This window comes from Archocentrus centrarchus, chromosome 7 (genome assembly GCF_007364275.1).
Source record: "Archocentrus centrarchus isolate MPI-CPG fArcCen1 chromosome 7, fArcCen1, whole genome shotgun sequence".
NCBI lineage: Eukaryota > Metazoa > Chordata > Actinopteri > Cichliformes > Cichlidae > Archocentrus > Archocentrus centrarchus.
The window spans coordinates 11,537,764-11,551,408 of NC_044352.1; the positions used below are offsets into that span (position 1 = coordinate 11,537,764).

Here is a 13,645-nt window from a genome sequence, read left to right on the forward strand (position 1 = left end):
GATCATTTTCAGTGTGGCTGCTATATTTAGTTTACACACTCACGTACCACTGCTGTGGTGTAGCCCACTGTCTGAAACAAGACATTTTAGCACCTTCTCGCACCCACATAGTTGCGTTCTGATTGGTTGTCCCATCTCAAATCAAAGACAGGTGGGTGGAGTTTGTGTGCTCAGCGCCAGAGCTTTGTGGCTGAGATGATTATGTCATAGATGCACAAGAAAAGTGTCCAGTCATTGACTGAGTTGTTGGGTGTGTTCCTCTCTTACTCACAAAGACTAGAATCTGCCCCAGTTACTGCAAACTGTTTTTAAGTGTCTTTGAATGCTTCGGCTAGGAGTCTGTACCAATGTTTAGTCTGCTGGAAAACGTTAATATAATTTGCTGTTAAACTAAACCTACTAAAGAAAACATGGGCACACCTCTGTTTAATCTAAAATGTAAAAGTCTACACAGTATCTTTGTATAGTCTCAACAACCAAGTAAGCTCTCAGAGCAAGAAGCATTCATATTTCCCAGCTGGCTGGTGTGTTTGCAGTTAGTTCACCAGCCTCATCACACAGATGAATTGCACTGCTGGAAGGACTGCACGGTTGGTTTCATCTCTGTCAGATCGATTGTTAGTTGACTATAAATATTTGAATGTGAAGATTTGAAAAAAACAATTGCTTTTGGATAGACAGTTCTTCTCTATTGTAAGAGTCCAAAAAAACAAACAAACTTAGATGTGCTTTTCATTAAAGATGAGAACACTTAACAAATCCTCTTTGACACTGGACTCAAATCCCAAAAGTCTAAAACAACCTACCCAAGCAATCTAAGCCTCGACTGAGGTCCTATTCTTCTGATGAATCAATATACTTGGAGATGGAGGACAGCAACAAGGTGACTGTCAGTTAATAGGAGCATAAAATAAAAGTCTCCTTAAGTACCTCTGTATGCTGTGGGCACAACAGGACTGAAGTAGTCCCCGAAGAAAGTTTATTTCATCAACTATTCTCTGCCTTCTTTGACAGCTCAAGAGATTTTACTAATTATCCTCAAGCCATTAACATGTATATGTGGCTCTCTCCTGGTTTGTATTCATTAGAGAGGAACAACCAAACTGGGTGTATAATTTGATTCATGTTTTGTAAAAATGCCCAGTGAACAATTATTGGCTTCTTGGTTTATTCTAAATAAATAATGATTTGTACAGCATGTTTTGTTTTTAGATTAGTTTTGGTATCACAAAGAAATCATGAATTTCCTTTAATACACTGATGGTAATATAAATGTACTCAAGTGAAAGTTTTAACTGGTAGAAAGGGAAACTTGAATGGGTTACTTTGAAAATCTTCTCTTTCTTTTGCTCATGTTTCATTGAATTAATGTTTGTTTTTTTGTTTTTTTTTAAATACATACTTACAAACCCTCTTCGTTTAGAGCTGCTAGTCTGTACTTGTTCAAAGTGTAACGGCACAATGGAAATTAGTCGTGTTAAAGCAAGTGTTGGTGATAGATGTGAAATAGATGCTGCTTATTTCATTTCTAGGTGTCATATGCACTGGCCTCCTGGTTAATCTTTAGATTAGAAGGTTTTTGATTGTTCACTGCCAAAAATATCCAACCTTATCCAACATGCATGAAACGAGGGACCAGATATCCGAGCTGCTGGTGATGGGGATGATAATGTGCCTAGAGTATAATATGTGGAATTAAAAAAAAAAAAACTTCTCTAATTAAATCTTTGTTCACTTTGATTAAACAAGGTTCTATTGGATATTTACTTGCCTAATATTGGAATGGATCAAGACTGGCATAAACCACTTGCAAGTCATTAAACATGACCTTTTCTTCAAGCCGAAATCAATCCTCTCAAAGTCACTACCCTGCCTTACTGATACTCTAAACAATGTACCAAGTACCAAGTTGTTGCAGTTTCTGCAGCATTTAATTGATGTCTTTATTGTTGTTTATTGCTATATATGATTGATATTGTGATGTTATGCAAGCAATATGAAAAGTCTATGTGTGATCTGTCATGTCAGTGAATAGTAACTCATAGCATTTTGGTAAGGTAGAACCAAGCAGCCTAAGACAGAGAACTCTAGCTGGATTAGAAAACCCACAAGGCTCAATGAAATACAGGGTAGTTCACTAAAATGATTTTGATTAAGAATGCAGATGACTGCATGATGTGGGACCTACACTTGATAATCACCACCATGAGGAACAGGAGGTAGACACAGTCAGTTATGTGCAATTTCTAAAGCAAAGTTATTAACCAATGACTGTGTTCATAAGAGATAAGGCAATCATTGTATTTGGATTACATGTGCTTTTGACACCTTGCCATCAGTAAACAGAAAATTTGCACTGAAAATCGGAACCTATAATCCTGCCAGTCTTTTATAACTCACTGATCCTTAATGGAAGAGACCTTCATGTGAACCTCTGAACATTTTTCTTTCCTGTTCATTTTGCACGACTGCACTTCAGCCAGTAATATCCCTTGATATGGTAATTGACCGTTGGTAAACATTATTTATCATGCAGCTCCACTGGGAAATTGCAATTTTAGAAAATCCTTCTCTTTAAAAATCTGTTTTCACTGTACAGATTTTAGGGGGCGAGAAACCACTGAGCTTCAAATGTGGTTAAAAGGCCCTCTGCATTTAGAAAGTCTGAGGACAGTGAAGACTGTTTTCCTTACCAACCCCGTGTTAGAAATATTAACCACTTGCAGCAGAGCTCTTTCTTACATCGGCCTGTCTGATTTCAGGGTATCTTCATTTTTTTTTTCCCCTGTGGTGGAAAATGAAAGTTGAACTAGGTTACTGGTTTGTCTCTGAGTTTTGAGTTGTTTTGGTGTATTGGGGTTCATGTTGAAAGTTTTCTATTCATTCACACTGTTGTTGTTTTTTGATTACTGGTAGTTAGAGGTTTTGATTCATCCTAGTAATCTTGAATATTAGTTCAAGTGCTTTTTGAGTACTAGTTGGTGTTTTTTTTTTTTTTAATTTATGACATTTTGGCTTTCTAATTATGATTTCTTTAAATTCTAATAGTAAGTTTGATTTCTTGAGTTACTGTTTATTGTTTGATTCTTTTGTTTGTTTGTTTAACTTCATGGATTTTCTAGTAATACGTTTGTTATCATCTTCTTCTAGTATGTTGAGTTTTAGTTTTATCCTGAGTTTATTTCATTTAACTCCCTCAGTGTTTCCCTAGCTGTTCTTTCCCATCTTGTCTTTCTGTGTTCATATGTTTGTCCTCGCCTGTTCCCTTGCCTCTGTCTTCTTGTACCCATGTTTAGTTATTTGTATTTTGGGTTGTTTCCTATTTTACTTTGATGATGGTTTATCTGGTGTCTTGTGTTGAGTTTTGCTTCCTGTCTGGCTCCTCCTGATTACACCTGAATCTCTTTCCCCCAGCTGTGCCTTATCCCTAATCAACCTTCTGCAACTCTATATACATTGTGTGTGGTGTCTGTTCAGCTACCCTTAGTGTGTGCTGTCCTGAAATCTGTACTACAAAGCGAGTTCAGAGCACTCGGGGTATCTTTTCATTATCTGAATTTACTAACACTAACATTAGCAATCAGGATAAGTGGTCACATGAAGCTGGTTATCAGCTTGCTCAGTTAACCCAGGGTTTCTACTGCGCATTCACATGAAAGGCAGTTGCAGCATCTAACCAGCCACAATTACGGCTGTCTACTGGCAGCAGAGTGGCTGATTTTACAAAGCAAGATAAAACTATAATATTAGCCAAATATGAAGATATTAAAAACACAATCCAGACTGAAGGTAACACAGCAGCTGCAGACAAAGCAGTGGCATGAGTGAGTGTGTGTGAGAATAAAAGCAGTGTATAGTGTTTTGTTATTAAAAGCAATGTATGTATGAATGTGTGAGGACAGGAGAAGAGCTACTGTGTTTAATGAAGTTTAGCCTGTGTGAAGGCAGGAAGGAAAGCCAGCTGTGTAACTTAACAAACTTATCAATATCACAACTCTATCATTAAGACACAGGAGAATCTAATGGATTATAAGAGAATGTAATGGAATATTTCATTAAATTCATTTTTTAAATGTTTTAGTTTTTGTTATTTTTTCAGCTGCAGCCCTGATGGTGTTTAATGGTGTGGGAGCAAATACAGAATAAATATAAAAACAGAATTAAAATGCAGGCTTAAACTACTCTATCTGCAAATTGGATATAAAGCCCACAAGTACAAACAGGTGCCCTGTTTTAGGATCATACTGTATATTGACGCTTATAGAACAATAACATTGATGGAAAATTGCATGCAGCCAACAGGAAAATGATCAAGGAATACGGTTGTGTAAAAGAATCTATATTAAAGCCAATAAAGGCTCACTTTTTGTTTAAAATTCTATCCGCAGTGTTCTGCATCACCAGAAATCTAAATCTAACTTGGGGGTTGAACATGCTCGCCAGATGCTCTCTGTGGTAGCAGTTCATTGCTGTCCAAGTACAGTCGTTAGGTGTTTGAAGAAAGTGACTGGTCACACACTAAATCCCCAAAGCAGAGATTTAGCAAAGCAATGTAAGACAGTCAGGAAATTTTCTCCATTCTACAATGAACCCTTACAGAAATCACCATGGTAGATTTCACACACTCAAAAGATGTTTACACTGTACACGAGGCTTCCATTTTTGTCATACATTGATATTTCCTCCATGTGATGGAACAAATTTCTTCCATTTCCATCAGGCAGCTGTCTGTACCAGGTGTGTAATAGCTTGTACTTCAACTCAGTTTCGGAGTCTATTTGTCTTTCACTTACATTTGGCACTCCATTTGAAATACGAGGAAAGTAAAGTATTGCAGTCAAAAATAGGCAGGTTCTCTCTTCCATGATGATCCTTAAAATTCTTTTCATGGTGTGCATGTTGAGCTTTCAAAATTGACCAAGAGAACACACAATTTCTTGAAGAAAAGTGTTCTTTTGTTCTAGGCTGTAGAAATATTTCTCCCTCAGACCACTTCACATGACATTTTTATGACTGAATGAGACCCATTGCCCTACAGTTACCCTTTGTCCAGGTAGTAAAGGGGTTTTTCCCTTTTTTATTACATATATCCCTATACCAAGAAATGTCTTCAGACACACGCACACACACACACACACGCACAAATAAAACCGTAATATCAAAAGGAACATGGGTGTTGGTTTGGTATCAGTTCATTGTTTTCATTAATTTAAAAAATGTTAAATGTAATAAGTAATGTAACTATTTTAATTGTTTCCTTATAGTAATGCAATGTTTCCACTTTCATTTGTTTCTTGATGCCTTAATAAAATAAAACAGAAAAGTCCTCTACAGGGACTGGATGTTTCCTCAATTTTGACATTTAACATTTTGATATTGCTGGAATTTTCGCTGTATCACTATGTGCAGTAATGTCAGAGCCTTTTTCTGATCAGAAGGAAAATATTGTTAAATAATAATAAAAGTGTTCATGTTCAAGGGCATATCAACCCGCCTTAATATGGTGAGCTAGTGGCATGCATGGCAGACTCAGGTTGCTTAGAGCAGAGCACATTGATGTGACTGGCTAATGAGAAGAGGAGGAAATTCAAACAAAAGAACCAAAAAAAAACAACACAAAAAATGTGAATGCATTTGAATGCATAATGGAACATGAATATCTATCCATTGAGAAAGCTTCTTGTAAAAGCTGTCTGGGCATATTCCAAATAAGAAGACATTACTGCATGGCAAAATGTACAAATCAACAGAATAAACATTCTATTCAGCATTTAAGGCTATATGTATTCATGTTTGTGTGTGTGTGTGTGTGTGTGTGTGTGTGTGTGTGTGTGTGTGTGCGTGTGTGTGTGCGTGTGTGTGTGCGTGTGTGTGTGTGTGTGTGTGTGTGTGGGTGTGTGCGTGTGTGCGCGCGCGCGTGTGTGTCTGAAGACATTTCTTGGTATAGGGATATATGTAACAAAAAAAAAAACCCTCTACTATCTGGACAAAGGGTAACTGTGTGTGTATATGGCTGAGTGTGTCCAAACCAACAAAGAAGAGGACCAAGAACAGGAACCATCCTGAAAGGACAGGGCACAACAGAGGCAGTAATCATGGCAGCACAGGAACAAGCTCTAAGCACATGATCAATAGAGGCTGGGGTCTACCACATCAGGCAAGACCCAAGGTGCAGGCTGTACATAACAGTAGGGTGTAAGATGCCAGCAGGCAGGGCATACATGGAACGCCATAACCAAGTGGCCGGCATAGTCTACAGCAACATCTTTGCCGAGTATGACTCAGAAGTCCCAGTGTCAAAATGGGATACACCCCCAAAAGTAGTTGAGAATGACCAAGTTAAGATCCTGTGCGACTTCCACATACAGATGGGTAAACTGGTGATGACTAACCAACTGGACATGGTAGTGGTGGACAAGCATAGGAGGAAGGCCATAGTGATACTGTAGATGTTGCAATACTAAGTGACAGTAACATCAAGAAGAGGGAACACAAGAAGCTTGATAAATACCAAGGGCTCAGAGAAGAGCTAGAGAGGCTGTGGAAGGTGAAGGTAGCAGTGGCCCCCGTTGTAATCGGAACACTTGGGGCAGTGACCCCCAGAGTGGGAGAATGGCTCGAGCAAATTCCAGCTTGAGATACCCTCAATCTCCCAGGCCTATGGTATAGGTCCCATGCTTTAAGGAGAACAAAGACCACCAACAGGGCCAGTAGGGACACAGAATAATTGCTGCATGTTAAACCAATCTCTCAGCCCTTGTTTCCTCTCTCTCTCTCTCATCTGTTAAATTAAGGCAAATTGAAAAGTTAAAAGTTTCAGTATTAGTAGTGTCTTAGAAATGGAAGTGTTTTTGATCAATACACTCATGGTTCCATATTCCCTTGAGCCATAATGTGCAGTAATGCATTCTTGGTACTGATGTGCTCAAAGCATTGTACATACAGCAGGTACTGATAGCAGCAAGCTGTCTGTCTAGGTTGTGCTGGGCAACTAAATGATGTTGTCCTTGGCTATGCTGTTACCTCAGGCACTAAAAAAACATATGTTTTATACATGCTCTGTATCATTAAGATGTTTAAGAACAGACACAGTATAATGTGATATAGATTATTTTATTGCAGTAGTTGTATAAGTACACACCTAGAATTTTATTTTTAAGAAAAAAAATAAAGTGCATCAACTGACAATGTGACAGTGTTAAAGGGATTACTTGAAGCGTTGCGCCCACACCCACAGACCCTCAGAGGCTTTTTTTTTTTTTAATTTTCAGCTCAGTGCTTAGCTGTTTGGTCCACAACTTTGCTGTTGCCGTTATCTCTCTTTCACTATTGGTACTGGCTGCAGCAGCTGATGTCTTCGATGAAAAAGCTCACAACTTAAAATTTGCTGCACATGTACCTGGTCAGCACCAAACACGAGGCATCCACAGATGACTAGGTGGTGAACATACCGTCGTTAAGCATTTAGAAGCTAGAAAGACATAATCTGAGCAAATCTAAAGAGAGTTAATAGAATTACATTTGCCAGTGAATAAAAAGTAAATGATCAAGAGTTTGCTAATAGGTTCACTTAATTTAGAAGGCATTTCCAGTGCTTTGTTCATAACTTATTTGCACAACTTATTTAAGCTTTTAAAAAAAAGTTTCTGTTTTTTGTATTTACTGAGAACTCATTTCTACTTAATGTGAGCTTTATTTAGAAAGAGCAAAAGAAATATTTTATCAAAGGAAGCAATAAAGTGGTTCCCCTCATTCACTTTTTTTGGTCTAACCTCCCCGTGACCTTAATTACTCTGACTGTTGTGTCATTGTTAATAGAGTGATGAAGGGGAGAGGCAGAGGGAAAGACAGAGAGAGAGTAACAGAGTAGGGTACTGCAAGTCTGTGGTTAGAGAGATCCCTCTACAGCTACAAAGAGCAATGACATGTTTGATTACATTTATGTTTGATTGAGTTTAGTGCTCCCTTAAGCTAGCTTGGAGAAAATGAGATTTCCCCTCCCAAAATATTACTCTGCATCCTTCTTCCACGTTATCCATCAAGGTCCTATACAGTTTACCACTTTGCCAATTTTACAGATCCCATAAGGCACTCTCTGCTTTACCTCTTGCCTCTCCCACATATTGCACTCAACCAAAAAAAGCCACAAAGATATTATAATGACTGTGTTTCTTAAAAAGTCAATGAAATCACTGAAGCAAGCTCGTGCTGTGATGCTAACTTTCCACATGTTCTTGAGCACTGCAAGAAACACAGCTCTTTAATTATTTATATGGCAACATAAATTTTAGTTATAACAAGAGGCTGCGTGCACGTACAGATCAGCAGAAATGAATTCTGCCGGCTTGCAGTAATACATTACATTACAGGGTATATCAATGTGACACAGCTTGAATAAGGCACCCTACTCCCAACAAATAACAAGAACTACCATAATCCACTCATACTGGGTATCTATCATTAAAATGAGAGATGGAAAACGACATCTTTCGGTTCATGTGGTGCATTTTTTTTTTTTTTTTTTTTGGTTTGTACTTTGTTTGGCTTTTGAACTGTGATGAGCAAAACAAGAGACAAAGATATATTGCCTTTGATTGCATCAGACTTTATGTATGTGTTCCCAATCTGTCAACTTTATTGTAAACATCCATCTGTGTCTAATCACATGTATGCATATTGGATTTTTTTATTTTTTTATTTTATGTAACAGTGCACATACTGAGTTTTTATAATATACTGTATCTTGCTTAAATGTGTTAATTGATTCTTCAGTTTTACAAATGTGTTTTTGTTACATCATTGTGTTAAACTGTACTCATCTGATGTTGACTCCAACAAGTAGCCATAAGTGGAAATTAACACCTGTTTTGTACAACTAAACACCAGAAGTTGTCACTGGCATGATAATCAGCACCCATTTGCTTTTGGCTTTGTCTCACTTTAGCATTTCTCCCTCATAGCACAGGATAATTTATTCAACAGTACTGCTGCTTTTTATCATTATACATAATCATGTATAATACTTTGGAAAAGTATTGAGCCACCGCCTATTTAGTTATATTTTTTCTATGAAAATAGGATAAGCAAAAGAAGATGGATGGATGGATGGATGGATGAATGGATGGATGGATGGATGGATTGATGGATGTATGGATGGAAAACAGGAAATAGGTGCAGCAATTTATTGAAACACATGCAACAATATAGTTTATTTTGTAGAGTGTACAAAAATAGCATTTGTATAATTCTAATGAGTTTGAAAGTCAATATTTGGTATGACTGCCTGAAGTCTCTTGTTTCTTATCATTTCTTTAAGCAGTCTTCTGGAATAGTTCTCCAGGGTTCTTGAAGGACATTTAAAGCTCTTCTTTGGATGTTGGCTGTCTTTTGTTGCATTCTCTGTCAACATGTTCCCACACTGCTGCAATAATGTTGAGGTCCGGGCTCTTGGGAGGCCAATTCATGACTGATATTTTTCTATCCAGGTATGCTTTTACTGGACTGGCAGTGTGTTTGGGATCATTGTCATGATGAAAAACGTTATTGCCAATTAGATACTTTCCAGATGGTGTTGCATCTGCCAGCCAGTGGTGTTGGCAAGATCCCCAACACCACTGGCTGAAATGCAGCCTCAAACATGACAGAACCGCCACCATGTTGGACCTCTCTCCTGAGCTCCTCTGTTCATAGTGACAAAGATTTGATCCAAAGATTTAAAATTTGGATTAATTGATTCACAAGACCTGTTGCCACTGAGTTTCAGTCCCATTCTTGTGTAATTTTCTGTGTTGGGGTCATTACTCAAAAAGCAATGTACTGTATTACACATTGCAATACATTACTAAATTACAGTAGTCTTCAGATAAAGTAATCCATTACAGTACTTGTTAGATTACTTTCTTATCACTCCATTACCAGTTACCAATATAAACCTTGGGCTACAGTCCCACACACCAACACAAATCCTGATCCAAATGAGGACACACAAAGGATCCTTCTTTTAGTATTTACATATGAACACAAAGGAAAGCCCAAAGAGACTTCAAAGTGTTCGCCACAGTGATTCTTCTAATGTGGTTGTTTCTGCCCTTGCACTTTACTATCACACTGTTGTCCTTCTGTGCAATAAAAATAAAAGTAATGTCCTTATCTCTGCTGTAGACTGCTCCATCATTTTTCTCCTCCCACACATGAACTGAAATGAAAAAAGCTTTTTTGTTTGATGTGTTTTTGTTTTTTTTGTTTTTTTTCTGATGAACCTTTGTAAGGCAAGTAATGACAATAGTCAAGTAAAAGGAGTAGAATGAAAATAAATGAAAAAGCAGCCAAAGTCCAAAGAAAAAGTTTGGAAAACCTTCAGAAAGCCTGGAGAACTATTACTCAAGACCATTACCAATACCAGAAAGCCCTCCTATATTTTGCTCCTTGGAAGCAAAATTGGCATTTTTTTTTTTTTTTGATGATTATGCACATTCTAGTAGACAAAAACATGATGAGTCCACTTCAGTAGTCAATAACTTTTAATTCTTTTGAGACCTTATAAACTGTTAGTAAATTATCACATTTTCTCTTTGGCATTGTGATGTTTAGTTAATGTAACTAAAAGTGAGTGCATACAACAGCAGATGTGTATTGCAAATACATGCTGTATAGTTTGTGTACAGAGTCAAAAAACATTATAAATGCTCTAACGTGTACTCTTAGTCGAGCTGCCAGTCCCTTTTGTGTTCCCTGTTCTTTCTAGCCCAGTGCATCTCTCCCCACCCATAAAGCTGGATGCTGTTGGTTACCTTGACATGAAGGACGTACATAAAAAACACATTAGTCTGGGTTATGGGTGTCTGTTCTTTTTGCTACTGCAGGAAGTGTGGAAGTCATTCTGACATTTAGCCTTAAAAGATTTTCTTCGCATTAATCAAAAGGAGTCTAGAAAAATCCTTGTTTTTCCTTAATAACAAATATAACAGAATGCCTGCAATAATTGTGTTCAGCAGTTATGGTGCAAATTATTGGATAATAAGGAAACTTCATCAGATTTAAGTTGAAAGCAAGAGCAGTGGTTATGTAGTAAATCACTTTCTTGATTATAAAATTTCTAGATAAAAACTACAAATCGGGTCTCTCATCTTTTCATCACGGATGAGTTTCTTGTAGCTCCTCTACTTCTTTACAGCAACCCATTTTGGATTCTTTTATCATGTTCTCAGCTGAGACTCCTTGGCTTTCTGCTAGAGATGCTCACAGATTGCCATCATACTGTAGACCAACTCCATCTGGGCTACTTTGGCAAAGAAATTGATTAGCTTATAATCTGTGTGAAAACTGCCATGGAAGTTGGCGTGATTATGCCACAGTGCAGCAACAGCCCTGGGTGACATTAGCGAGGAACGATCAGATGCAGCCCACATGCTACAGTATAATCTTTCAAGCACTGCCTCTAACATCTGATGTTTACAGTCAAGTCAAGACTTTTAATTAACCTGTCTTTACATGGAAATAACAGACATTTACTCCAGATAACCTATTTGAGTTCAGGAAGAACGCAAAGCCCACACAAATTTTATTTTCTAAGAATCAGCTTTAACATTGTAACTCATCCTATTAATCATTTCCAATTCCTGTTCTGTTATTTTACACTTTTACAGAGGCGAAGTAGCACACACAAGACAGACTGGGTAAACAAATGACTCTAAATTATGCAATCTATCAATACAAGAGGGACCAGCAAATACCAAGCTGTCAGATCCAAATGAAAGCCATTAGTTTGCAGCGATCAGAGGCTTTGACTACTTCCAACACAGACAACCTGCTGTAGTGCAGTCAGCAGCTATTCTATTAATAACAGCTATGATGGCACCTGCCACAAAGAGACAAAATCAAGGTCATGGAGCTTACAGGTGTTCGCTGTAATCTGTTATTCAGTCTGTCTCTCAATTCCACGCACATATTAATTCTCATTTCATTCCTGGAAGACTGACAAAGTGACCAAACTAAGTGTAATCAAATGTCCATATGCACACTGACATGGAACATGAAAAAAGACATGAATTTATGGGCACTGTCATTGAAAACACAAAGAATACACAGTTGATCTTTAAGCTACGCTGCAGAGTTTTTATAGTAAAATAAAGAGCTAAGAAAATAACTTCCAGTGGCCAGTTTACCATAGCCACATATGTTGAAGCTTACAGAAACATGAAATAGATACTGATACAGACCACAAATTCTATAGAAAACAGCCAAATTAAAAGATCTACTCCTTTTAAGGCAGTAAACCACCTTCATATGTAAAGCTTGCATTGTTAAAAACATGGACATATGTGTTTGGCAGTCTTGAACTGCACTGGTGTAATGTTTTGCTGTAATATTAGATTAGATTTTTGGTAATGCAGTAATGTAATGCATTACTGTGCTACATTCAGTAATCACATTACATTTACAATTATTTTGTTACTTGCATTACAAAGGTTCTTCAATTATCTTTAACAGGTAACAAAGGCGGTGATAAGCCTCCATTTCTACCGGTGCTTTTCTTCAGTAGTTCTCCAGGGAGCAATTAAGTAATGTAATGCATTAGTTTAAAAAAAAAATGACAGTAACGAGCCCAACACTGGTGAGCCACAGTGGGAACAGCAAAACCTGGTGAAGCGAAAGCTAGTGCTCTGCTTGACATACTTACTGCCAAAGCTACTTTCAGCTGCTCCCTTATTCACAAGAGGTTGCCACAGCGGGTAGCCCTGCATGTGCGATTTGGCAGAGTGTCTACACCAGATACAACCCCAAAAGGATTTGTGTCTCCTCTCAGCATCGAACCAGGGATCTTTTGCTTGCTTGGCAAGTGTATAAATCACTACACTATGTAGTGACTGATTCACTGATCCTTACTGATCCTTACGATCCTTACTGTTAATGCAGTCGAAACTGTTGCAGGTAAAGGGAGTAAAACAAGTAGCTATTTGATAAAAAAGAAGAAAGAACTGCACCATCTCACCACTGAAACTGCAGAAACTTAAATAAGACCCTAAAGGGAACTATGAAGCTAATGTATACATATTCTAACATCTGCTTATTTATCAAAAGTCATAATGGCATTGCAGTGCTGAACAACAGTAACACACACTGCAGATTTTCATTATATTGTGAAGGCAAATTCCTTGAGTATTTTTTTCAGCTGTGACAAGACACAACACTGTTCCTGGAAAGTGATGATGCCATGCAGAAGCTGCTGCATTGTTGTGGCTGATTATGTGTATGAACAATATATTATGAATAGATGACCTTTTGAAATAATGACCAAAGCCAAGCTCAGAATAAAGTTGGTTTTCAATTTGGGAGAGTTTTAGGAAAATTTTGCTTTTTTGCCTGTTTACGTGTTCTAATTTTAAACTGGCCGTAGATCTTGAGGTTACATTTAGATTGGCCTCTGTGCTTGCTTTTTACTGTATGTCCATAGACTGCTAGAACAGTACACTCCAGAGGTAGATAGTTGTATAGAGCTGGAAGTACTGATAAAAAAAAAAAAATAGTCCATATATTTTACAGTGAATATGAATGAATGGTTGATTTCCTGCAAATATACATACATTCACTGTTTTTCAGAACTGCTTTACCTGTCAGTGTTTGTTTGTTTGTCTGGCTTACTTTT

At 37.6% G+C, this 13,645-nt stretch overlaps 1 protein-coding gene across 1 annotated transcript in view; it reads right to left on the reverse strand.

Moving 5' to 3' along the window:
- Positions 1–13,645, reverse strand: part of LOC115783409 (metabotropic glutamate receptor 4-like) — a 152,925-nt gene that overhangs the window by 89,704 nt on the left and 49,576 nt on the right. The gene's annotated exons all lie outside the window — the stretch shown is intronic.